Genomic DNA, 27,620 nt, shown 5'->3' with positions numbered 1-27,620 from the left:
GCTTTTTGCTTACGCTAAGAGCTTTATACCTTATTAACGGCGTGAATCTCCATTCAAATGGCCCGTTAACGCGGGGCGTGTTCTACAATTTTATTTCAATTGTGGTTGCGTGCATCCGATCATTAGAATCGTCAGACGCGAGTGTCTTTTATAGTTTCGTTTTTTTTTTTTTTTTTTTTTTTTCAACGCATGTATCACTGCCGTCGGTGTTTTTGACGTTTCTAATGCTCGGAGATAGTTAGTCGTTCACGGTAAAGAGTATTGTTGTAGATTAAAAAGCTAGTACGTACATTGAAAAATACAGATCGATCGATAACTTGTAATAATCGAATTTTCCTTTCGTTCTTTTTACTCGCGATTTATCTTTATTTTTTTTTTTTTTTTTTTTTTTTTTCTTAAATGATTATTGATGGGAGTTTTGATGGATGACGCAAAAATGTATGAAAGTTTGAGTGAAGGCAACACAATATTCACGCGAAGACAAAATTTTTCATGAATTAGATCAGCAATTTTTACATTGAGATCGCTACCGGGTTTCTGATTGAGCGATGTGACGCGCAAATGTAGGCTAATGGACTGAAATAGACAGCTATTAACGGAAGACAAACGATGTCACGATGACAGATACAGGATTTGTTTACGTCACATATACTTTCCATATTTTTCTCGCATAAGGCAGGGTCCAAATTTAAGAGGGAGTCAAAAAAGATTGTAAAAATTTCAAGCAAATAAGCTTACAGAAAATAATCCTTTAATAAAACATTAAAAAATTTGCAGTTTATTATACATTTAAAGTCGTGATTTTTTTTTGTACAACTTAGCGTAGTTAAACATCACGAGATAAATTGCGTTATTAAAAGCAGACTGTTTCTCTTTTACTCGGCAAAAACGTCAGAGATGATATTACTATGGCGCGATAAATTTTTTAAAAGCACCGGAATCGAAATGTACGGGCCGGTACCCTTTCACCCGTTTCCCCGATCGTAAATTCCACCTTTCGGTGACATTTCCGGTGGAAAGAACGACCTGAAGAGGGATCGTCGATTAGCACTACTGTCATTTTCAACGTCTATCACCCCTTTCTGTTTGTCTCCTCGTACCTCATTAACAGCGAAAAATTGCTCGATAGTCGTTCGTATTAATGAGATGGCATAACAAAAGAAGCGTATCGATTACGAGATGTAAATCGAGATCTCTCGTGACGGCCGCTAATATCTGAAAATAATTTCTCAAACGCTTTCTCCTCTTTTTATTAATTATCTGATCGACAAACAAATTTCTTTTCTCGCGCAATTTTTATTAAGCATTATTATCCTTATTAAATACGCGCTGAATAATACATTGAGCAGAACAGATTATTAACTGCAATTTTTCTGTTTCAGATAATCTAACCATTAAAGAAGAACATTCCCGACATCCCGTAGACATCCTGAGAGGAGGAGGAGGCCCAGGAAGGGTATCCTGCACCGGCGGAGCAACCCAGGGTATATATCAATTTTTTCTTTGGATTTTTAATAATGTTTTTTAATTTTTTTTTATTTAATTTGATTTTATATCTACAAAATAATTGTTTTATTTTTCTGTTTCAGGTCAAGAGAAACTCCGCTGCGTCGCATCGTTCAGTGCCGCACGCCGATTCGAAATTATACGAACTGCAGCCGGTTCGTCGGTCGTTCGGGGCTGCCGATAGTTACCGGGCGCTTTTTTACGATTCTTTTTAATACGGGAGTGTCGAAAAATTTGTTAAGTAATTTTCGGGATTTTAACTTCACCCGGACGCGTTCGCGAGTTACTTGTGCGCGGAAGGATGGCTCGTCACGTCCCATCTGAGAGGAGGAGCAGGCCCAGGATGGGTATCCTGCATCGGCGGAGCAACTTATAGGTAAATATAAATTTTTTAAATAAAATCTTTAATTGAAAAAAAACTTTGACTTCTTTTTTATTAATTTTTTAAACTAATATACGTGTCTACAATAATATATTTCTTTTTTTTGTTACAGTCACCGGCAGAATTCTTCAACTCCGTTGACGCTCATGCAGATTGGTAAGTCGCATGTTTTTTTTGCATAGTTTGTTCTAATCTTAAAAAAAAAATAAAATAAAATAAAACATGGGTCGACGATTAATTGAAACAACGGTTTATCGAACATAACTCTCAGCGTCGCTAATTTATGCCAAGCCTTAAGACATCGTTGAAATCCAACGAGACGTGCAACGCGATCGAAACGCAGAAACTCGACACATCGCACGACAATGCAAGCGGTCCTTAGCCACGTTACCGCGACGTGCGGAGTGTTCAAGCGCGCAAATTGCAATCATGGGTTTTCGATTTCCCAGCCTCAAGGCGATCGCGATTCCGCAAATTGTCTCGCACTACTGTTCGAATTTCCTCTTGTCGTCTACTGTGAGAGATTCGTCGATAGTTTCGGCTTCACAAGTTAGCGTTTGCGGGTCGGAAAATCGGACGGGATAGTCGGAACAAAACTAGGTTTTCTTGACTTTCTTCATTTCGATATAAAGAAATTCCTGTCTGAATTAGAGCGAGGCGTTTCTCATTGCGAAACAAATTATGCGAGAACAAGATCGAGAATTTCACGGTATCGCAAATATAATAATTAGTCGAAACAGCAAATCGTCTAATTTATTCAATTAATTTTTTTTTAAACTTTCTTCTTTCTAAAAAAAAATGATATTTATTAACTACTACTTGTTAGTATTTTTTTCTTTAATAAATAAATTATGCGTCTAATACAAATCGAAATTTTATACCAACCGCGCACGAAACACATAAAGTTCATATATCTTTTTAATGCACTTCGCGCGAAAGTAAAAAAGTTAATATACCCCACTTATTCGCGCGCTTAATTATCTCGCGTATTTTATTCACGAAGTCAAACTGGACCTAATCCTGATTGGACAGCAAACAGTTACTATGACAAATTGCGCGGTGCGTGTACCTTCTTTAGTTCACGCACTTGAGCTAATTAAAGCACTGGTTGTCACCGCTTAAACCCTAGTGACGACCTCCTTTCCCTCTCATTTTCCACTCCATGGAAACCACGGCTCTCGGCTCTTTATTTTCCTTTTTCTCTGGAACGGCCTTCCCATCCCGCGAAACTTTTTTGCTTCGTAAAGCAAGTCTTCTGACCTCGACTGGGCTGTCTGTAGAGTGAATAGAAGCGGAACAGTATACCCGGCGACCGCGGCATCGTTCATGAATATTCCTACGGTTGAAATTGCTCGAATATCTCGGAGGGTAGTTCTTGTCCCCGCGGCGAGGCGAGGCGGGGGGGAACGAATCTTTTTGCCACCCCTTTCGCTCAGCCCTCCGCTTCATCGTACAGCGTATAAACGGCGACTGTACGAAACATTACCGAGCTCATGGCACGCGGTGAGCTTTCTTTCGTCAGCACTCGGCATCGGTTTTTTTTTTCGGAAACATTTTTACGCATCTATGACCGCATCGTTTATTGCGACTTGCGAATTATCCGAGATACCGTGCGCAATCTGCGAAACAGAATTGCATCCGCGGAAATAAACGAAGCTTTTAATGCTTCAGAGGAAAAAAAGAAAAGAAAAAAGAACGGATCTTTTTAGAATATTTATTTACGCTTGATCGACTCCGGTTAGATTCAAACGAGACTGTTGGAACTTGATACAGCTTTAATTAATTTATTAACCCCGCGAACAGTTATGTATTTGTAGATATTTTATTTATCAACTTCTTTTTTGATATTTCTTTTTTTTAATATTTGCACGGACGTATCAAAATTAAGTGTGTAATGAATAACGAACGAAACTTCTGCGCGAATCGCGTACGAAATTGAGGAAAAATATCGTAAATAATGTCCGAAACGTTTCGATATCCGCGTCATTTAGTTTAATGGCACGAAACTGGCCAGCAATGATTATGAGAGTGTTAACGATCGCCCATTCGACGGGGAAAAAAGAACACGCGACGCGAGTCCCACGAACTATGCTCGGCTACAACGGTACGTTCTTCCCGAAAATGGATCTTTTTCAAGGAAATTTCCTTTTCTGGATGGCGCTCGAAGCGCGCCGTGACATTTCCGGAAGGAATCTCTTAGCAAGTTAAATGAATCGCAAACGATTGCCTACAACGGCAACGTGATTCATTTCATTGTGCGCCGTTAGAAAGAACCCCCTCCGATAGAAACGATCGTCAAAGTAACGAATTTCCTTGTGACGATTCGATGTCGTATCGCTCGCTACGGTACGAGGAAGTTGCACTTTGTCCGCCGCGGAATTTAGATCGATAGCGACATGGATTTGAATCTTTTCGTTGAACATGGACCGCCGTTTAAAGAAATTGCGAATTGATAGCCGTATTTTCCCGTTATCGATAGCCTTCGTGAAATTTTTCTACATGTCGCGCATTGTTAAAAACAATTCTTTTTCTTTATTTAACAAAAAAAAAAAAAAAAAGCAATATTATAGCCCAAATTTATTAAAGCTCGCCAATAAAATAATTTCCTTTAAATTAATAAATTAAATTAATTACGTGAAAAAAAAAAATAAGGCGTTTAATGTGATCCGATATTGCGATAAATTTAAATACGATGGTATTTAACTGCGTCACGTATTATCGTTACATCGTAAAATAATTCAAGCGTTTCCCCTCCCTCCCAATCTACGTTCCACTTACAATTAGACAAACAACAAAGAAATAATCACGAGAAAATAATCAAGCGCGGTGGATATTGCGGCGTTAAAAGATTCCCATTTGCGAAAAGAATCCAATTCGAAGGTAATCTGTCTGTAAAATTACTTTCATTCGCGGTTACGGCAAAACGAAATTATCTTCTCACGTGCGCGGGGCACAACAGCCTCGCTAATTAATTCATTAATTTCCAATCTCGAAATCGACGTTGCGCTCCAGGTGACAACAACCGCTCGACGTACATACGTGTCCCGATTACCGCAAGATTATAGACACGCCTCGGCATGCATGCATGCATGCATCGACATGCGATAAACTCCTCGGAGAGATCCTCGGGAAGGGATTTAACCGCGTAATATTCGGTGACATTCAAAGTGTAAATATCCTTCGCTGATTTAATAGCGCGCGCGTCATTTCGCGCGGCGAGTGCGATCGGGACAACAAGAGCCTTTACAGCTTCGCTTAAAGCCGATTAAAAAAAAAAAGTAAAAATAAAATTTACGAATTTAAAAAAGAAGAAAAAAAAAGGAAAAAAAATTTACGACGCCGAGCTGCCTCGTCCACGACTGCGCGTTACTCCTAAAGGACAGAGATATATTAAAATTACATTACGGCTTTCGCAAGTCATCGCGAGATTATTATGCATGAGGCCACTTGTTGTACCGGTCGGGGGCTCTGATATCACCGGCGACCCGGCGAAAATATTTTCCGACAATCTCTCACGTCGGGGGCTAGAATTTCCGGGGAAAACACAGAGAGAGAAAATCGTGGCGCGCCCGGCATCGCTTTTCCCTCCCCCCCGAGAGGAGCGATACATCCCCGCGAAGTTCTGACGCTATCCGTGCGAGGATTCACTCGGTTACTCGTACTTCAAGGCGATAAGCATCAACGCCCATTCAGAGTCGCGATAACGTCCGCGGAGCGATGCCATTGTTTCAGGGCGTTAGCAAGCGGCGGCGGTTATCTATTCATTGTTCTCTGTACTTATTAAAATCAAAGTGGTACTCGCAAATTCCGCAGATGTTACGGCTGGATTAATTATATTTCGTTGCGGAAGAATTTTTTTTTTCTTTTTTTTTTTACATTTTTTAAATCGCCTTTATCGCCTCTTTCTAATTTTTTTTTTATACACGTAATAAAAGAATATCCTCCTTGAAATAATTAAGGGCTGAAAAATCCTTCTTTTGCCAAAATTGCAACCAGAGTTTAATTACAAAATTACTTTCGAGTTCGTACTTAAGGTATTATAGCAAGTTAATCGTAAGGAACTCGAATAGGACAGTTAATGCACTTAAAAAGTTTTAGGTATTTTATACTGGAACAAAATATTAACTCGAGCTAAATTACTAAAATAAATTAAAGATGCTGCCTGATTAAAAATTAAAAAGAGAAGTTAACGTCCAGCCAAATCTTTGTTAAGAAAAAAATTGATTGCATTGATATAAATTTATATAATTCCTTTTTTTTCTACATAATTCCACGCATTTAGTTATTACAGACAAATTGTGAAAAAGAAATATAACATTCATTAAACGTCGTCCCGTTGTTTTCCGTTTTACTCTCGAAATTCTTCTCGCGATTCTTTTCACTTCCCTAAACGATCGATTATGCGTCAAATAAAAGCGAATAGAACCACCAGAGCGAAGGAAATAGGGCAAGAAACCAAATTGAAGTTAGTCGCCTGTTCCACGAGTTTTCAATTTGTCCTAAGTTAACACTACGATCGTATGTTGTCTCCTCGGGGGAGGAGAAGAAAAAAGAAAACCTCCGCTTTCCATCTCCGGAAACTGCGAACGACACCGCTGTTTTTCAGAAAGGGCCACACCTTTCTTCTTGATAAGTGTCTCTCTTGAAAGATGATAGGAGGTCGTGGTCCGTAATTATGTCGGGAGAATATCCGCGAACCATCGGTCCCTTCCGCAATGTATCCCTCTCTCGTACCCTCGCAATAAATCTTAGAAATCGTCGTCAAATACGGCTACACCCCCGGTTGCTCGAGGGGATGAGCCACGATATTACTATCGTCGCGCACACGATGAAAAACGTTCAATTCTTTTCTCTCGAGTCGATCCCGCGATTTCGACGATACGTTCTACCCGAGGGGCTGGCATTTTATCGTCGGGATGTGATGGGTCTCGATATTCATACGATACTTCGGGGAGTGATCTCGCACGTGAAATTATTCGCGCGACGATATACCGCGGGCTGATATAAAACTGTTTCTATCACTTATCACCGACTTTGAATGACCCGAATTCATGGAACGTTGACTGCGAGCGTTACTACGTGCTGTAACACGGAAAACGCTGTTGAAAAAGCTCGTCCCTCCCCCTGCGAGTATGTAAATGTCTCGCCGTTTATATTCAATATCCAATTTCATTATATTATATTGACATTTGTAACTTTTGTACCAATTGACGATTGACAAAGAGAGAAAGATTCAAACATTTCCCTTGTGTGTTTAAGCACTCTCAAAAATTCGGATTTATACAAAAATTATAATATCTCTCCATTAATATATTGAAATTTGTGTCCATTGCAATAAAACGCCGATATTTCCGTCGATATTTCCCTCTGCATTCTTCGTTTCGATACGTAATACGGATAATAAGGATAATCAGTGCTTTAACTTTATTATCTATCTCTAACGCCAGGTTTTTTTTTTTCTCTTTCCATTTTCCTTTATATTATACTCAGTTCGGTCTATCTCGAGGACATTTTCTTCAAGCACTATCGTTATCTACCGCAACATTCTTGCATACCACATGTTCATCGTTGCATCTTTCTCGGTTCCCCCCGAGGACATCGTGCGAGCTTACCGCAAGACTTCCGCTGCTTCTCTAATAAGTTTATTCATTGTTCTACCTAGTCGGTCCTTCTTTTCCATTGCTTCGCCGTGAATATGAGGAAGATATTTTCACCGAAAAATACACTGCCACTTCGCGCAGGAACAAATAAAAAAAAAAACTGGGGATTTCTTTTTTGGAATAATTCAATAGCTCGCATTAGCAGAAAATTATATACTTGGAAACATTTTAAAGCTTTTACTATACTTAATATAATTTATTAATTCTAAACTAAAAAAAAATTGTTTTAAAATAACATTCTCCAAGAACGTTTAGACACGTATCAATCTAATTAATTAAATACACGTAATATAATTAATTTAATACACCTTTTCATATAGTAAAAAACTAGTCATCTTTCTAATCGGTTTCATACATTCCCTCGCCGCGATCTACACCGATAGTGATCGGCGCCTTACTTCTTTTCCGACGCGGATAATTGCCAAGCTCGCGGGGAAGATGTGTTTATCAGGCGGAGTGCCATCCAGGCAAGAGTTTTACGAGAAACTTCTCTCAGTCGCTAGGTTTCACTCTCGTAGTGGCAATAATTTTATTTACAGCCGGCTGCACCGACGTTCACGCGCGAGCTCCGCACCAGCCCCGAGAACTTATGCGTCCGCGTAGTTGAAGTTACGAGTGTCACGGGGGGGAGGGGGAGAGGAGGGGGGAGGGTAAAATTCACGCGCCGCGCCGCCGGCGCGCGTATTACATGTATTGCGTAAATGGTGGCCCGAGTTTTAAAATTCCGCGACGGCCGTCCGTGTTTCGGGGCGGCGTAGTCGCCACCGAATGACTAATTAACCGGCCGTTTGCGAAACTTGCGCGGCGACGTGGCTTTCGAAAAAGCATTTCGACGACGGGGGAAACGAAGGCTCGAACACGGCGGGATATAAAGCGCAGTCGTATTTACGAATGGAAGAAAAATAGGCTGTCAGAATGCGTCGTAAAACGAGCCGCGGAATCGACTGACCGGGGCCGGTGTGGGAGGTTTCTCTCTCGCCCCCCCCAAAAAAAAAATGCACCGTTATTTTTCGGTCCGGCAATTTCGGCATTTTGTTGTCCGCATTGTTCGGCGATAACTTTTTGAGGATTTCGTTATCACGTGACAGAGGTGCGTGCCATTGTTTGAAACACTAGAATCTTGGCGCGGTGGGTCTGTTAGTTACGATAATTACAGAGACAGCGGGAAATTGTATAACAGCCATTACTTTTACAGCTTCGTTCGCGAGAGCTTAGCTAATAATTACCGAGTATATTCATTAGCGAATTGGTTTTGGTAATCGATTTGGTAATCTAACAACTAATTTAGTAAATAAATATATATTAGGTATCGAATCAAATTGTATTACAATAAAACAAAAAATAAAAAATATAAAAAAAAACAGAAAAAAAAGTGAGGGAGTTTACAGAAGATAGTTCGCGTTTCGGTAAAAATCAAATTTATATTTTTTCACTTAAAATCTAAATAAAAAAAATATATACTATATACAATCGATATCTCTGGCCATATGCAGCAAACTTATACAAAGTTAGTAAAGATGTTATCTTCAAAGAAAACGCGTCTAGTGCTCAATCGTTTTCTACCACACTAGATATCGATATAAGCCCAAAACGAGCGGTTATACGTGAAAAATTAAACATCAGAAAACGAAAGACAATGGATATACGGCTGCGCTGCCGCCTCTATGCGCAAAATATAGCTTGATAATGCAATTGGCAGATACGTATCGAACAACAGCGGCCGGGTCCTTTCGGTTATCGGTAGTCAGAGATGAAAGGCGCTCCGGCAACGCGCAGAGCGGGAGAAAAAAAAAACCCAGGCGAAGCCCCGCGGCTCCTTAATTTCATTTCCCGTTTCATTTTCGGTGACGGACGTCAAAGAGCGACGGAAACCAATGGTGCCTAAATAAACCGGCGGGCAAGCGAGACACGGGCGAGGGGGGAGGCTTTTTAACTTTTGCCACCGTCGCGGTAGCTCAACTTTCTTTTGACCTCGCGAGGGGCCGACTTTCCGGTTTCAGTCACGGTCCTCGTGCACAGGAAATTTGCATGGAAGAAATCAATCGCGAAGAAGGAGCCGGCGGTACGTGCGCGAAACGTTAAGGCTTGAAAGAGATTTCGAAAGAGACCGGCGGAAGAGAAAGACACGAGGGGGCGGGAGGGGGGGAGGAAGGGAACGAGGGAGGATGGGAAGTGATCTTTTGCGGAGGGCGAGATTGCGCGAGAAGCGCGGAATTTTCCTAGAGTGGAACGACATTGCTGCGCGAACTTGTCGGATAATGTAGGTTAATCCCTTAATCGGGGGCTATTAGATGAAATTTTATCCCGCAGGCTTTAGCCGGGTACTTTCGCCGACTACCCCCGGTCGTGTGTCCGCGTAGACATTAGCGCGCCCTTATTAAATACCTAATAACGCTTATGAGTTAATTCACTTTTCGAGAAGCGTTAAAAAGTCGTCCGGCCAGGAAGTTGGAAAATGGAGAGTTGAAAATTGCAATTGTTCCACGTTATAGTAATAGCTCATTATCTTACACTTTATTATTGTGTCCGGCGCGGACAGCGGTATTACGGAATTTCTTTTTATTACATTTTTTTTTCTTTTTTTTTTATTTTTTTTTTTTTATTTTAAAGCGGCATAATCAGCTGGTGCAGTTGTTACGAGTGCTGTGCCGTTTCTCGTGGTAGATGTCATCCGAATAATTTACGATTATAATAAAAGATATAAAAATAAAAGTTTCGTCATTTTTCAACTCGCTGTGCGCGATGCAACGCAATTAATTAATTTTATTTCATTTTATTTTTATTTTTTTTTAATTTAAACACGCTTAACCAATCATTTGCTATCATTCAAAAGTACTCTTTTATATCATCGATCATTATAATAATTATAATTCGAGTTTCTTTTAAAAATCCTTGTACCTGTCTATAAAAATTTTATTCTATCCTGAAATATTGTCCGCCGAACGTGCCTTTAAATATTTAACATAAATTTAACAAGCCTCTTTTTTACAAACGGGGTGGGGTGGGGAGGATTAACGAAGGCGCAAAAGAAGAAAAGAGAATATTAATCTATAATAACAGCAAACGATAACGGCATAACGCAACGTCAACTATATAACGCCAACAGGCAATTATACGGCGAAGTTTTAATATTCAAACTACAATTTGTGCGAAACCGAGAGAGCGCTGTAATTACGTGTTCTAATTTAGGGATTAAAATACGAGAAGACGCGCAAAAACTCCTCGGGCGCGCTCGGAACGCGCGATCGTGCGCGTAATGCCAGGGACGATAATTGAAATTGGATACGAAAGGAGGACTCGGTTAATAAAGCCAATTACGATGATTCCAGAGAGATAGGAATGAGCGTCAGTGTCGAAAGAGAGAGTAAGAGGGAGAGAGATTTTCTTTAAGAGGTAAGAAAGCATTTCTTCTCACCGCTGGAGACGTCCTTATACCCAGAGTGAATCGCACTAAATTGCATTACGGCGAAACGGTTCGAAATCTCTATATCTCCGTTAGCGAAACTCGCGAAACATAATACGCAATTATTCGTCAATTAAACGGGTGATCGCAATTTTATCTTTTAGCAAAACGAAATTTAATACAGCGCGCGCACGTTGTACGTACCCGGCGATAATAAAGGCATAATAAAAGACGAAGCGCAATTCGCGATTTATTGAATAATTAATTCAATCAGTTGGAGAATTAATTACGCAGGGAAATCAGGTCACTTCTTAGTAATATTTTGTTATTTTTAGATAAAATGAAAGACATGAAACATTATTATTATTAATATCGATATTTATACCGGTTTGTCTTTTGTATTATTTTAAATATCCAAAAGCGAAAAGTTAACAGCGCGATTAAAAAAAGAAAAAAAAAAAGAAAAAATAGATATAGAGTTATTAAAATTAAAATATTAGATACAATATTAATAGATTCAATATCAAAACGTAGAAGTAATAACGTTGCCGAATTACGAAAATAAAAATGAATATACATACTAGATTCAATTACGATTCCATGCGATTAACTGCAATTTTATGTCGGATAATTTTATTTTCCGCGGCAAGAATTTCTATTCGGAATAGCAAATTGCATTTTCGTATCCGTCAATACGACAAAGAAGTCTTATCAGCTTCTCTCGTCTCTCTTAAAACCGGGCAACAACCGAGATTTCACGGAGGGCATGAACGAGAGATGGAGGACAAGTCCCGCGGGGCGATACGTCGTTTTCCCCAACTATCGGTTCGCATCCAACTTTTCCCACCCTTTTTCAAAGGCCGGCAGATGCGGGTGGGTGGCACAACAAGACAAATTATCGGGAGGTTGTGGATATTTTGTTCCCCCATTCCTTCTTCTCCTCCTTTTTCGCCCGTGGCGTTATCGTCCCATAAAAGCTTACGCGATGTCGGGGGAAGTATGTGGGAATGAGAGTACGAATAGCGTATAAATGTATAGGATGGCTAAAAATAGATAGATTCCAGACTAGCCAGGCTTTATTGTTATGCCTTTCCCTGAATAGTCGCGCATTACTGGCCGGGCACAATCGGCAAATCGTCGTCGTTGAAACGTTCGGACGCTCCGGCGTACAATCGCAGCGTAAAACTTACGACTGTCATACAATAAATGCCACCGCGATTTTATTTACCTCTTCTTTTTAATTTTATACTGGGGATTTTATTGCGCTGCGAAGTTTGATATATAAAAAAAAATATATATATATATCCATGTTATTGTTATTTTGTAGACTAAAATTCGCATTTCGTGACGTAATTGACGTTGCAACAACCGCGATATAATATTCAATTTCTTCGCCGACCGGTCGTGATTATTTAATTGGCACCATTTCGACAGTATTTAAATAAGATAAATTGAGAAGCGGACTATGTTCTCAGGACTGTACAGAGATAACGTATCGATACTTATTCTCCCGGGAGTTTTCGGGAAAGCACGTCGTGTTCTCTTGTTAGAAACGAAGCTCTGCTCGAGTAGAAATTGATTCCCACCCGTTACCTAATAATTAGCTCGGGTGCGTTATTACGCGAGAAATTTATTGACGGCAGATTCGTTTTTCTTTATGTCACCACCGCGCTTTCAATACAGAAGTAATTAAACAAACGCAGCTGTAATAATATGTCGTCACGTAAAACACGGAGTAAAACGTAGAGACCCCTTTTTTAACGGGCTGGTTATAGCCGAGAGATATCGTCTCGGGGGATAATAACGCTTCACAATGTGTGTTCATCGCTAAAAATTGTAGCGAATTTTTTTCCGAAAACTTTCCCGAGGCGTTTTAAAATCTAACAGTGCCCCCCCCTCCTTTTATAAATTAGCGTGGAGCAAAAACGTATTTCGGGACGCTGAATAAGGAGCCCTGGCGTTTATAACATCCGCGCGCAAGAACTTTTACTTCTCATTAATTATTGCGGACACGGCGATTTTTCATATGCCGGAATATCGTGCGTGTCAATACGGTGATATTAATTATACCGAGGCTCCTTCTCGTAGGGCAGATGACGCGAGGGGGAGGGAGGGAGGGGGGCACGGTGCCGTCCGCTGCAGCGGAGAGCGAGCAATTTGTTGCCGAAAACAGTTTTGCACCGGGCTTGACATCAAACGAGTTAAAAGAGTAATGAGGTACATTCGCTTTTTATTATTTAACGAAGCCGCGGGAGGGCGCAATTAAGCTGGCAGCGTAAGTCAGCGGGGAATCCGCGCGTTACGGCAGTATCGATTAATTTGCAGAATAACGACGTAATTAAGTTTCCCCGTGCTCTCGAGTCTACCGGCAATCTGTTTCTCGAACTGCCCCCGCCGAATTTTCGAAAGAAGCAACGGGATCTCAAACGCGACGTGCATTTGCATTGGCGACCTTAAATAAATTCGCGATTTCATTACGTGCGTGTTCGCAATTTTTTTTTTCTCTCTCTCTCTCTCTTTTTTTTTTTTATTCGAAAGTCAGAGAGACCGCGACGGTGGCCGGGAATATTTTCAGACACGGAAAATTGTTGCGCGGCGAAATCGCAAAGTTTTAATGAAACAATACGGCGTTATAAAGGATATCAGGCACGACAGCGTTGCGCGGAGCACGTAGGAAAGTTTGACGATGCCCGAAGTGACAGCGTTATCAGTTGTAATACACAGCCCTATCCGTCGGCGGAACTTTAAATCGAAAGGATATGCAGCCGGGATCCGGCCGCGTTGTCCGAACGAGTTTCCCCGACTCGTCAAGATACAACCGGGCGGCGGGCGTCCGTGTGCGCGGTAGGAACTATCGCTATCGCGATTCCCCGAGCGTGATATTCGGTATTCTTACGGATTCGAATTACTCTGCTTGCGCGTCAGATGCGTCGGATGCGGGAATTCGAGAAGCTCGAGTGCATCTCGAGGGGGAGGGGAACTGCCAGTAATTCTGTCGATCCGGTTACGAGTAACGGAAAGAGACGCGTATTGTGACTGCTTACCGTACATCTCTCAAAAAGGATTTTATTTCATTCCGCAAGATCGCGGGAGGGGTCTAACAATAACATCGATAACACGACGAATCCGGGACTTAAATTAATCCACTGAAACATATTAGCATATCGTAAAGTAAATCAATCCGCGGTAAAAAAAAAGTTAATGAGTAGACTCCGCGTTCTATTTTTATTTTTTTTTCTTCTTTTCGGGAAGCCGAATACGACTTAGCGATATCGGAAAAATGCTTGATAAAAATTTTCCCCGAGAACCAGTGAATTTAAATGTCGTTTCTACAAGCGGGAGTTTGATGAACACAAAAGTGAATATGAACGGCATTAATCATAGCAATCTTCAGACTATCGATTTATTCGGTGCGGCGAGAAGCCGGCAAAGTTTACCGCCAATAACCCGACACTCCGAGTAGAAATTGATCGACGCGTGACGGCGATAACTTTGCCTATTACGTGTCGGCAAAGTTTATGGAAAAAGTACGTGTCGCGGCTATCGTCCTCGCACGCGAGGAATGCTGTTTAATGTGAGCGGGACTGGTGTGTGCGAACGTGGCACGGTTAAATGTCACGTTTACCGTCTTGTCGACGATAGATAGGACATTCAATCTCATCGCCGCTCTTTAATGTGGTCAATATTTGCCTGTAAAACGGGCTTACTGCGAAACTTTGCCGCTGCACGTATCGCGTAGCGGGATAGAGTAGGTGGCTCGCAATTAAAAACTGTGATTACACGGCAATCTATAGTTGTTGCCCGTTGCACCTCATTGATAAAACGTCTGCGTGACGCAGACGTATGAATACGAAACGTGGTCGAGAAGCTTACGCTTTTACGCAGATGGCAGTTTATTAAAAAAGTTTCGTGCACGTAGGTACATAATTCTAATCGCGAATAGAACTGCGTATATAATTATCACGGTGATATTATTTCTGCTTCGCGATTTTTTTCTTTTCTTTTATTTTTTTTTTTTTTTTTTTGTAATCGCTATGCACGTCGAATAGAAAAATAAAATACGAGACGATTACGTTAAGTCAGATAAAAGCTCGCGCGGCTTTTAATTTAAATTCGCCAATCTGTCGAGACGGCAATCGATTGAAGACACAGTACCGACGCTGCGCGTAATGCGAATTTTGTTAACATAAAATCGAGGGGAAATCCGCGCCGGGGGAATAAATATCTCCTTTCGCGTAAGTACGTGGGAATCTGAATGCCAACAAGTGCAGCCTGCGCTGCCAACATTTATTCTCGAAATCTCGATCTATGGTGATGCCGAGTCTGTACTTTTTCTTCTCATCCTTGCCGCGATTCGGTATTCCGTAGGACACGACGAAGACGCGGGGACAAAAAGAGATTCTTGGCACCGCCTGGTGGATACTATTATTTCGTATTCTCCCGCGGATACTCGACGTGATCGAATTTTCCGCAAGCCTCGTCGAATTTAAGCCGATAGCTCTCGCCCGGCTCGTCAATGCCGCTCGAGCGGCACGCATAATCTGAGTCGCGCTCGTGAAAACGGGGGAGGGATATAAAAATTTCCACGCGCACCGCGGGTAACTTCTCGCCGACGGTTTGATTAATATTTTCGCGGTCCCGTAGATACGCGCAGTTGCCATTGTGCAACCATTTATCGTGTGCACGCCAAGCGCGTATCGAGCATTCACGGACGATGAGCAATTATTGTGCTTGCCTCCGAGTTGATGTTGCGCGACCTTTCTTCGTGATGTTGAAACTACATCAATGTCAGGAGGCCGGAAGAGCCGAACTGTGTTGCTGAAGTTTCGATCGCTGCACAACGGTTCGGGCCGATGCGTGAAACGTACGCCAAGATGTTTCGCTACAAAGCGGTTTGCCAGAAAGGTATCGAACCGTGATATGTAACACGTTAACTCTTTTTTTTTTCTCCTCCGTCGATAGACGTCAATAAACTAGCCGTTTGATTCGAAAGTTTTATCCACGTTTTCTGTGAGATTTATTGCAGCTTTTCTTTGCGATTTTTAATCTCTTATTAAATTAAATTCTATCTCCATAATTCATAATCACGGTTCATAATTAGAACGCACAGTTGTTATTTCATTTCGTATTCATAAAGATAATTACGATAAGTAGGTCTGAAGTCCTTTGAAGCTCGTTAATTCTGCTGATGGCTTTTCCCCTCAAAAGGACCAAAAAAAAAAAGAAAAAAAAAAAATTCGCGATATGTGCGCGTTGAAAAATCTTTCTGGCCACACGAGCGTGCTTCGGTTTCTCATAATTTTTCGAATCCTTTTTAATGGCGATACACGGCGCCTGCGAAAACCCGCTTGATATCACCCCGGTCATTTTCCCGGGGCGCTTCCCCATCACAGGGCGGAATCGAATATCGGACGAAAGTTATCTTTCGGGGGAAGGGGAAAAATACAATTTGAATGCAGCGCGAAGCGGGCGAGAGTCCGAAAACTCCATACGCGAGGATGCCCGTTCGTCGACCTCGTTGCGCTCCGGAATCATTCTGCGCCAGCCCCTTTTCGCGCTCCTCGCCCCCTCCTCTTCATTCGCGCTGTACTCCGGGCTGCACGGCGCAGCACATGCATACGAAATATATAAAACGACCCCGCGCGCCAGTGCCAAAATATGGCCTCGTATATTCGAGGGTTTGTACGAGGGCGAGAAAGAAGAGCGCCGCGCGATTGGTTCGCCGCCGGGGGAAGTCTTCGGGATGCTGCGCCCTGCTGTTTCGTGCTCGCGAACGGCACGACGTTGACGCCGGCGACTTTACGCTTCTCCCGATCGCGGCGATCAAACCCGCGGCGCCCGTAACGGCAGCAGTTAAAATGGAAAACAAGTAGAAAGCGCAGCTCGCGGCCAACCTTCCGGTACTTTCCGAGCGACACCGAAGAAAGGGGGATTCTCGTATACAATATTCCGCAATACGAGCACGCCGCGTGGTTACGCAACGGGGCAGATAAATCAGAGACGGCGGATATATCGAGTAATTCCGAGATAAAACTTAACGACTGTACCGGGTAACGGTGGCTGGATAAAATATCCAAGTCCGAGCGAAATAAAGATTTTTCTTTCTTTCTTTTTTTTTTTTTTTTTTTTATAAATTAAAATACAAGTAGCATAACATTATATGTTAAATGCAGAATTTCCGGGTCGTAAAGAAAGATCGGCTTTCCATATTCTGTGTGTTTATTCGTTTGTTCCTTTCAAAAAAAAAAAGCTTTTAAAAATCGCGACGCTACGGCGCAACAACCGCGGCTTCAATTTACCACTTCAAGGAATTTCCGGGTTAAAACCCGAAACACGGAAGTACGTAGCCCTGCGTCCGGTGACTAACGCTTGTTTTTACGCGGTCCGTGACGTAACGGTAACAAAAATCGTCCGATATCGATCGACAGTTTCAATAAACCCGGCAAACATCTCCGGAAGCCGAGAGCTGCCGTCGCACTCGACGCGATTCGGGGTGCGTTACTGCAGGCACGTAGCACGGTTAGCGTCCGTCGGGCCGAGTAATGGCCAGACATTTTCTACGCTCGGGCCGGGCCGTTTCGGCAACGCCCGGCGTATAAATGGAGTTGTCGATATTATTCGCGGCGCCGGACGAGGTATTGTTCGCGAGTTACGTGCGACCGAGCGTCACTAGGCGGAACTAGGCCGCAGCGGGAAACGGAAGCCAGAGGTACACCGTAGTTCCCCCGCCTTCGTCTGTCCGGCCACTATCCCCCGAGGCGAGTATAGAAACGCTTGCGATATTAACGTTTAAGCTCGGGAATTGCGAGACGCGATGACGTGGGCCGCAGAAACGCCCGATCGCCGACGCCGGTAAGAAAACGGGGCTCGTCGATTCGCGAAGAGACAAGCAGGCGTGTAATTTTCCTTCGCCGCGTAGCGGGTTTTTTGCTCGGAAGAGCGGAGAGGGGAGAGTGAATTTTTTTTTCCACGTTCGTCGAAAACTTTCCAGACAACGATACCAGGAAGTTTCCATAGTGACGAGACGGATTTCTAGTTAAGACGAGGTTTTGCCCGATCTGCCGGAACACGGCACTGCAGATTGCAATGGGGTCGCACTGCGGGTAGCTTGATGGCAACAGAGATCTCGCTGTAATTCTACAAAAGCCATTTGGCGGCAGAGGAAAAAAAAGAAGAAAATGATCTTCTTTCATCGGAAATTTTTTGGTCATTAATTCAATTTTCAATCTTTCTTCCTTGAACTGCACATCGCGGTAGGTTGAGATATAAAACGCGAACCTATCGACCCGTTTGCGCCGCGGTAGCGTTTTAACATAAAATATAAATTGCGTAAAAGAAAAAGTCGGCAGCGTAAAGGTGTATTTTATTCGATCGCGAATAAATCGGAAAGAAAGGCCGGGAAATATTCCGTCGAAGATAATAAGCGGTGAAAAGATGGGATTCCTTGTCATAATCGTGTCGAGATTGTAGGAAGCACTTTGAAATTGGTGTTTTCATCGGCGAGCAACGGCGAGCCAAATTCTTTAGGACAACTGCCATGATCGGCAGAATTTTTCAGTAGAAAACGCGATTTCGTCGTGATTGGCCACTTCGTCCGTAGGAAGAGTTTGAAGGGGACGGGAGGGTGAAAGGAGGGTGGGCGATCTACCCCACGGAGCTGGCTGAGATTACTGTCGAACATGTCGACCGGTTTGGACGTGGAGAAATTGTCCTTGGAAGACTCTGACGTTTCATTTTCAGAGCTGGCAACGCGCTGCCAGAGCGACCATTTGTATTCCGCCGGTCGCGCGGTATTGTTTCGATGGAATTTCTTATTATCGCAGTAAGCATAAATCGGTTAACGGCACACATCTTTTTGCACCTTCCTATTTTCCGTGTTCTCACAGATTTCGAATGAATACATCTCGTTCTCGTTTAACAGCAGAGAAAAAAAAAGAAAGAAAAATAAAAGAAAACGATATGCGCATTTATTTCGGCGGATTTTAAATTTGAATATTTCCGTACGAGTAAAAAAAAAAGATTGAAATAAAAAAAAAATGATTCTCTTTCTGTAACGTCATTTAAAAATTATTAAATACCCAGTTGCCGCGAAATAAAATAAATTGAGATATATTTTTAAAAGTAGCGGAATTTTTATTGTCAATCGCAAATCGGTGGGCGTGAAGGAGTATTATGTACGTTGTATATTATTTTTCACTTGGCAACAATAATAGTTACTATTTTATCGTTATATTAATTATTGATCTATTTGAAATGTGTACATAATTAAATACAGAATAGGGATATTATCAATATAAATTTGATATCGCAGATAATAACGAATAACTGTTTGCGCCGACATTAATAATTTAATCTATCTGTGCCAATAAACCCGCCGCGCGTCGAACACGTCCCGCGAATGCATAAAACGAACATAGCGCCCATGTATTTATGCAGAAGTCAATTATTTGATCGTACGAAATATTAATACTACTCTGACGTACCGCTAACGCTTGACGTTCGTCAACGTCGAGCTGAACGCGCATCGCGGTCAAATTAATTTCCCCGCCCCAAGATTATTCGCAAGAATCGAGAAGCCTCCTTTTTCGGGGCCCACCTCTCCCCCCCCCCAACGGGATTTAAATTATCTGCGCGGCTTACATTCCGACAATAATGCTAATTAATCTCCCAGACTGAAAATCATTCCGTCGTGTAATTAATACGCGCACTCGTGTCCGCGGTGCATCCGTCATCCCGGGGACATATTATAGGTACATACAATTACAGATTCGCGAGGAGTGCGGCGGACAGATATTGTGTAACGCGTCGGGGGAGAAAGGGAGGGGGAGGGGAAAAAAAAAAGAGCCGTCTGCTGACGAGGGTGCAGATGACAGAAACGCGGGAACGAAGAAGGAACTGTCGTCGCGAATATAATAATTCGGAAAGGAGGAAAGGGGGGGATGCGATACTAGCAGAATTGTAGGTGAGAACGAAGGGGGACGAATGGCTATTATTACCGCGCGCCCAGTCAGTATATCGCCAAATGAAAATCTCCATTCGATTTCCCGAACTAAATGAGGAGAAGGACGAGACATAATAAATTGCGCCGAGTGGCCGATCGATCGAAGAAAGAGAGCGGCGATCTACGTCTCGGAGTATTCGGGGACCCGATAGCAAGCTCCAATAAACGTGTTTGCTTGCCGTCAGGCTATCTGACGACGGTGAATCGTATGGCAAACTTTTTCCCGAGGTCCTTTTCATTCGTGTCCAATATGCAAGCTGTTCTTCGGTCGACTGTGTTGCATAATGCGCCCGCTCGATAATGAGCCATCCCATTTGCCATTGTGGGCCCCCCCCCCTCTCACCCGATCGATTAGGTAAACTGATGAAGGCTTGATTAGGATTTACATTTAATAATCGCCCGATCTTGCATAGTAAATACGTAACTAGTAAACGCAAAATGCACAAGTAATGATAAATTTTGCTATAAACGGGCGTCGTGTTATATAAATTTTAATTAATAATTATCGGCGTGTCTTCTTTTATTTACCCCGAGTTGCTCGGGGCGAACTAAAATAAAAATACATCGGATCAACGAAATCTTGAATGGACTATTAACGCAGATCTGAATTTATTCACGCGAAGCCCACTCGGAACGAATCGTATATTAGGTTATTACCCCGCGCAGATATAAATGTAATTGTAGTCGCGATAATAGATAATATAGTAGAGCCCAGTTATCAAACGTGGAAAGTTAGACGATGTTTCAGAGCAATATAACGCAGGATAGAAAATTAAATTATTTTCCAACTCGTTACAGCAACTACGGTATTGTAATTATCATTCGACGAACTTCAATAGGCGCCGTAAAATATGTGATTAAATAAACGTAACATGTAACCGCGCGTAATTACATCGCCTTAATTTCGCGGGGACGAAAGTCACGGGAGCCACCCTCTCCCCCCTGTGGGTGTCGTGCGCGAGGGATGGAAGCTAAAATTACATAGCACAATGTTCGAGCGTGCGAATGGAAAAGCTCCGGGGCCAATGTAATTTGCGCGCCGTACTCTATGCAAGTGTCACCGGCAGGCGGGAAATGCTTTTCTCAAAGTCGTGCCAAGTTCTAGCCGCGTCACTTTGCGTAAAACCGGCGCCCGGGCGAGTCGGTTACTTCGCCGCGACTTCTTTCAAGCCCGTCGCGATACTTCATCTTCCTTTCCCCGGACGGATTTCGAGAACAAAATAGTTTCGCGGAAGAAACCTTTTTCGCAGACACACGCGGCAGTTCCTCTCCTCTCTCTTTCTCTCTCTCGCTCTCGATCTCTATCTCTCTGTCCGCCGTGCATCGAGAGTCATGTCGTAATTTCGGTCTTAATGACCGCGTCTCGAGATTGCGCTCGGAAGCGAGCGGTAACGTAATAACGCCCGGTCGCTGATAACCGGCCGCGATTACGTCGGATGTAAGTACATTTCCGCGCGGAATGTATGTATAAGCGGGGGGGGGTAGAACCGGTAGATAAAATCAGCTACGCGCCGAGTTGATTCATGGCGACGTATTTTTCGGCGGAGCTCGATTCGCGTCGGCCCTGGCAATCGCGACTGGCCGCTATGTAATAGAGTAATAGAGTTCTGAAATCAATGGGCTGTATAACGAGAGCCCTGGGACCCATAACTGTAGCCGAGCATCGGCCCGTGTGCACGCACGCCGTATAACTGCCCCGGCTTTTCTAATCAACGCCAGCCGCACCCGGTTACGCCGCGTTAACATCACAACGTTACCGCAAGAAATAAAGCGACGATCCATGTGAGATAATGAGCGCGAACAATACCGCGCGACGGTATATTCGGCCGCGAATGACGCTGACAGGTGCGCTAATTGTCGCGCCTACCTCGCCGATCTGGATTTGATCACAATAACGCCGTTGATGCCGTTATTTATACTTCCGCGCGTTACGTCACAAATCGATTTAATTGCGGGTCGTTACAAGGAAAAAAGAAAGAAAAAAAAAAGAAATTTACGTTCCAAACAAGGAAGTCCTGTGTGCCGATCGACTCGCGTCACTCGACACTTCAACGTGCAAAATATTTCAGCGCTGCATTAAAACTTAAAACTTTCAATCGATCAATTCGTTTAAAAACACTCGTGGAAAGTGCTTCGAAATGCGTAAGCGTAAATTTCGAGAATAAAAACTTGCGATAAAAATAATGGAGAGGGAAAAGAAAAAAAAAAGTTTACCCAAACGTACGTCCTATTTTATTCCGTTTTCAAAAAAGAAAAAAAAAAAAAAAGAAAGTATCTCAATAATTCCCGTCACAAACTGAAACGGAGCAACCAATTTCGTTTCAGATATTTACTGCGCGATATTTTCATACATATTTCAAGGTACGATAGGGAGCGTTTACAAAGAGCATAATGCACTTTTACGAGCGTCTGACAAACGCAGGCGAACCGATCGTCAGACACAAAGCTAGGAAGGTCCGTGACTGAAACGTACTGTGCGTTCACGATCGGCGAATATGATGAGGTAGTGTGTTTGACACCTTCAGCGTGTTCATCTCTATCGTGATGGTCGTGCCTCGGGCTGAGGAGACAAGCGCAGCAAACAACATATATAGACGTGTGTTTAACATGTGTATTAAGCAATGGACGGGATACGTCGATTATTAAGCAGAGCCTTGCGGTAGGGAAGCAATCATGATTCAGTCTTACGTAATAAAGGCATACAGCCTCGAATCGAACATATCCGTAGACTACGCGGAGGTACATCGAGTATGAAACGGTTGCGCCAAAGCGAAATGAATATTCATTGCGAAACTAGAATATTTTTCCTTAACAACACAAGCCAAAATAAAATCGTATCAAGATTTTTACGAGTTAATAAATTTCTGATATCCGCTAGTTATTTGTGCTTAGCATGATATTTTTATGCGCGAACGAGGGATCGTCTACTGAAGATTTCTTCTTTTTTTTTTTCCCCCCCCGAGCGCCATTGAAATAATATCGGATGAAATAAATGTTACGTTCATGCGTGTATTTGATTCTACATTAATTCGGTTTTGAAATTAAATATCCGGAAGCGATGTTACAGTATTTGCTTAACCTTTGCATACACACGAGTACCAAGAACACGCGCTGCGAGTGTACCAGATGCACAGAGTGTTCTGCGAAGCGTTGGTATAAATGCAAGTATTCGAACTGTAAAAGCTGCAAAAAACGCTAGTTTCTTTTTTTTTTTTTTTCCTTTTTTCTTTTTGTTTGTTTTCGATTTTTTTTTTCCCACATTACATCGCGAAAAAAAGATTTCCAAGCCACGGACGTAAATTTCATTTAACACTTTTATGACGGCGCAATACATCGGCAATTCATTCTGACCCAGTTTGTAGATCAGCCGCGGGAATAAAGCTCCGATGTCGTCCCTATAACTGAATATAGAAAATCGAAGCTGCATAATCTGACGAATCGAGAGCAACCACTCGTCAGTAACCACGTAGGCTTATCCGGGGTATCTGCTGTTTCAACAATGTGCGCCTCTGTGCCGGCGATCCCTCCTATCGATATAAAAATATTGCACTACTTTTACTACGCGGATGTAACGATGCTATAAAAGTGCTTGTCGATTTAATTTATAAATTCCGTTAGGAAAAATACGATAAATCGCAATCTTGTTCAATCTCGTATGCATATTACATCGTTGAAATAAAAGTAAATTAATTTATGTTAAATAGTTATTAAATTACAAGTCGCTCAGGTGTGAAATTAAATAATGATTTTTTTTTCTTTTTTTTTTTTTTAATCCGATTTTCACGGACACTGTCGACACTCACGACGCGGACGTAGAGTTATTAATTTTTTATTACGAATTTCGACTCATCGGACGATGTGAGGAGACGCGTTAGCGCATGATTAGTCGTTGAAAATATTTTTTTTTCCACCACGGACACTTTTATACGTTAGATAATAATTGAGCTAGCGACTGAATGAAATGCAATTCGATTTATATATTGTAATATGGACTCGAATAACGATAGGGGTAAGAGAGGTTACGGATTATTGGTCACGTATCGTCGAGTACACCTTGGGTTTATCGTAAGCAGCATTTGACTCGAGTACGTCGATCGATATCGAGAAACACTGGCCAGCCTCGAATTGCCCGAGGTTAGTGGGCACTCTGGTCAGTGGCATGGAAAACGGTCCAATTATGGATGACGCCTTTGATCGAGCTCGCGCGTTTAGTTGAGTGACAATAAAGGCGAAATGGTTCGCTAAGGATCGTCGTTAAAGATCGCCGTTCGCTTGTTGCATCGATCGTTGATTAATAATGTAGCCGCGCGCGACAAACGCGACCTGAAGCGTAATTATTGCGGCATTGGAAACATTTTTGCCGCCGCTAATGATAATCTGGGAATAATAATCTTTAACAACTTTTGACAACCATTCATTACGCGAGGATTACGTTCATTAGAACAGTTAGGTAGGCAATCCGGGTAAATTAATAGCTTGCATAATTTATTTTTTTTGTATTCTCACAAAAATGATAACCCTCTTTATTAATTAAAAAAAAAATTGAATTTAAGTAAATGAGTTTAAATAATATATACGCAATGCTGAATCGACAAGTTCATAATTATAAATTAATTCATCTTCTGCTCTCATTTTCGGCGCGATACGTATTTAACATAAAAATAAAAATACGCATTTTATAACGTGGAATTATTGTCAGCGCGAGAAATGGCGGAATGATAAAAATGCGCAGATAGAAAGAATGGAAAACCCGAACGGAATTTTAAAGCCACACGTTTTCGATAAAAGCCGGGTCGGCGCATCGCTGATGCAACCGCAAGAAACAGTAGCTCGCAGATTGCAACTCGGTAAAAAAAAAAAAAACACAAAAAAAAAAAAAAAATGCAAAAAAACTCGAGAAAGAAGGGAAAAAAATTCGAAGAAACTCAGTTTCGCCGACAAGAGCAGGCAATGCTCTCGTGAAAAACACACTGCGGACGTTGCTTCTCTACCTTGAGATCCCGCCGGGACCACTTGTACGTCCTTTCCCTTCGTCAGATAAGCAGACGTCTCTCGGTCCGACTACAATATAAACAGGTTGCGAACGAATTACCGTGCACACCCGTCGCGCGGTGAACAATGCGTATTTTCATCGAGGGCCATACATACTCTTTTCACGTGCAGCATTTATGGCGCCGCGTACGAGTGAGAATAAACTTCTTTATTAAATGTATCATGCCCGAGCACATTTCCTACGAAAGTTCTCCATTCCGGAATGTCTCCATAAGTTTTAAATTCGCCATTGCTTATTAAACGCTTTTTATTTATTACATTTACAAATTTCTTCTATAACTTTGAGGGGAAAAAAATATTAGAATATTTTTTAGCCGCGTAAAAAAAAAAGAAAGAAAAAAATACTGCGTTGTTTTTAGGAAATAAAATAAAAAACGAATACATTAAAAATAAATGTAGGGTCGAAGTCCATCTTGTTACTCTTACGCCTTTGAGCTTTTCGAAACCTTTGGTCTTTTATACGTAGTAAAATTAATTACGGATGCGACTGGCGTTTTAAGTTTCTTAAAGTGATATACACGCGACGTTGTGACGAGGAAAACAATTTTAAGGCGAGAGATATCGTGTTGCGTAACTGCGAGAAAGACTCATTTAACTAGTCGAGAAGGTAACCTTTCAAATGCAAGTCCTTTAAGGCGCATAGCTAGGTGGCAGAGATGCACTACAACTGCCGACATCTTGCGCAAAGGAGCCATTCGCAACTAGAGAAACAGCATCTTTCGTTCAAGCTTCTGATGTAACGCAACGTTTTAACATGGCTTGACATCTTGAAAAGCATCTCGACAAAGAGGAAAATGTGACGTTTCTATTGGCTCCTTTCACCTTCATGAAATAGATCGAAGAGTCCGAATCGTCTTACGAAAGGTGAAACGATAGAACGAAGAGAAATACCTACGTCCACATTTTTCACTTACAACATTTGTCTCTCTATGAAAGCAGGGTCCGTGGCATTTTTCTTGAGCGCAGCGCCGGCCGATATATTCCGACCAATCATTAAACGACGCCCGCGGCTCGCAATTCGCGCGATTGTAAAATTTGATTTATCGCCGGGATAAGTATTAGGTTTGTATGATAAAATAATAACGATAAATTCTTTTACGTAATATTTTTATGCAATAATAAAAGTAACGTTCTTTCAACGTTCTATCGAGGAAAAATTTCTGCGCGTGTAATATTTATCGGCGACGTCGACCAAGTACAAATAATCAAAAGACGCGGCAGTCAAAGAGTCAGAGGACCTTTCTCCAGAACGTTAAACTTACTTTGTACGCGGAGTACGCGGCTCGCGCGTCGTCTCGAAAACTGCATGTAATATTTATATTAAAACACTCGGCGCATCCGTTCTTCGACTTTGAATTTCCGCGCATCTCGCTCGCTATCCGTGGCAATAATAAAACAGGCGGACGATAGCGCAAAAGCTCCCCCGGATCGATTCTGAAAACCCGTACGTACCGTTCGCTCGCACGACAGAATACGACGCTTAAGTGCGCGATCTTTGCACACTTGGATGCTCTTTGGGATCACGACTGCAGTGTGCAATCGGGGGCGAGCCGGCGATCGCCGCAAAAAAAAAAATAAAAATAAAAAAAAATAAAAAGAGGGGAAAAAAGGAAAAAAAAAAAGGTTCAATATCCCACAATGGCGTATCCGGATCGATCCCTCTGCACGCCCGCTGACCGGCCAGCGGAAGTCGTCGGGGTCTCGTCGGATTTCCCTCGTACACGTCGATAGCGCGCCGGTTTGTCGCCCGCATCGAAAAAGTACGGCCGGAAGTCGAAAATCACGATTTTCGCGTCCGCCACCGCCGCCGCCGCCGCCGCCGTTGCCGTCGACATTTGTCCGCGCGTCCGTCGTGCCCGGCTTTTGTTCCGCTGACAATGAGGCGCAAAACCGATCGGACGAACGCTGGCAATCGCACCGTCCGCGTCGATCGATAGCAATCAGCGTTGCTCGAATCGGAGAATCCGAGTTGTAATGACCACGCGCGCGCGCGCCGCGGTAACACCCACCGTGGATTTGAAATTGAGTCCTTTCGAGCGACGACGGGGTTTTTTTTTTTTCCCTGGGATAAACGCTCGCATGATTTCGCGGCTTTTCAGTCAATCCAATTCACAGTCAAGAGAAGACCTTAACGACGAGCTATCCGCATTAAATTAATCGCTTTTGTAAAGCAACGGTGCGGAATATGAAAAAAAGAAAAGAACTTAAGAGATAACATTGTTTTTAATTTTAGATCTATTTTTTGCCGATACGTTGTACTTAAAAAAAAAAAGAAAAAAAAATTAGGTTTGATATTTTACTTTAAATTTAGAATAAAAGGCACGTAGATATAGAATATACGAAAGTTTTTAAGTATATTAAATTACACTGAAATATTTTAATATGTGATACGACTGCGCGAGGATAAATTAAATGCAAGCAACGAGAAACAGACGTATCAAACAATTGTATAGGTGTATACGTTCGTAAGAGGTACGTGTGAATAACGGGTTTTATCAGCTGCTCGCGGCATCGAAATATGGTCGTAATTTTCGACGAGGAAGTTCCTGCGGTGGCAATTCAGCAATTAAAACCTCATTCGAAATACGAGCCGGAATCATCGTCAAAATCGGGGCG

At 42.3% G+C, this 27,620-nt stretch overlaps 1 protein-coding gene across 4 annotated transcripts in view; it reads right to left on the bottom strand.

The window, feature by feature from the left end:
* Positions 1 to 27,620, bottom strand: part of Tei (irregular chiasm C-roughest protein teiresias) — a 309,776-nt gene that overhangs the window by 5,977 nt on the left and 276,179 nt on the right. The window lies entirely within an intron of this gene.

The sequence above is a fragment of the Cardiocondyla obscurior genome, linkage group LG21, assembly GCF_019399895.1.
Source record: "Cardiocondyla obscurior isolate alpha-2009 linkage group LG21, Cobs3.1, whole genome shotgun sequence".
In the NCBI taxonomy this organism is placed as follows: Eukaryota; Metazoa; Arthropoda; class Insecta; order Hymenoptera; family Formicidae; genus Cardiocondyla; species Cardiocondyla obscurior.
Note: the sequence above shows the minus strand (reverse complement) of the source record. Positions and strands in the feature narration are given on the sequence as shown.